This window comes from Habropoda laboriosa, unplaced genomic scaffold (assembly GCF_001263275.1).
Source record: "Habropoda laboriosa isolate 0110345459 unplaced genomic scaffold, ASM126327v1 scaffold89, whole genome shotgun sequence".
Lineage (NCBI taxonomy): Eukaryota > Metazoa > Arthropoda > Insecta > Hymenoptera > Apidae > Habropoda > Habropoda laboriosa.
The window spans coordinates 2,135,111-2,136,196 of NW_017100263.1; positions in this window are offsets into that span (position 1 = coordinate 2,135,111).

Below are 1,086 nucleotides of genomic sequence, written 5' to 3' on the forward strand. Positions count from 1 at the left end.
AATAAAATTAAGGACTGATATATACACTGTGTTAATTACCTGAATAAAACCTAGTAAGAATTATTTTAAACCGAATGTACAGTTAATATGAAAAATTTATTAGCATATCATATTATTAAAATTATTTGTTTAGTTATATAGTTTTATTAAAAACAGCATCACACAATACATTACATACCGGTAATTATTATCCAGGCGTAGATAACGATGATTCAGAATACGTATAACCTCAGAAATTTTATAAATAAACCTTAAATGATGACGTCAATATCAAGTTTTCGTTATGGAGGCGTTCGCTAAACAATAAAAAATGAATACAATAAATAGAAAGTCTTGTTTTAAAAGCGCGTGTATTCTCATTGGCAATAGTAAAGAATATAGTTCAGAAAATAAAATAAAAACAACGTATAATTCAACGTATTTCAGAATTAAAAAATTGTATTTTTGATTTAATTAATTATTTACATTACAACATAAATATTTTGCGAAAAATATTGTTTCTTATTTACACTTATCAGTATACGCAGGACAATGTAACAGACCACAGACGAGATATAAAGTAAACCACTCATACAATGTATCTTTTTGTCACTTGACCACGGGGTTCTAGAACCCCGTTATCATTTTCGTGTCACATACTACTGTATCGATTGGGACTGGTATTATATCACTACGCTATAAGTGGTAGGAATTGAAATCAAGGACACTAATAGACATTTATTGTAAATAATGGAGACAAAATTTCGTGTCCCTTTAATTCCATTATGCGTGTCACGCGAGTGCGAACATTAGAACTGGAAATTTCTGTGCGGGAATGCTTAGATCTAAGTAAGTAATATATACGTATGAACATACATACAGGGTATTTCCTTTATCTTGAAAAATTGGAATATCTGTGAGGGACTGAACCTATAAAAAAAATGTTTGGTATGAAGGAGGACAGCATATGATGCAAATTATTTTTTTGCAATCGAGTGGTGAGGGGAAATTTCAAAATCAAGTTCAGTTTTTTAAGTGGTATATTTTTTTTTCATAGTGCGATGACATTTGTTGAGGCGAATTCAACGACCTTTTTTTTTTTTTTTT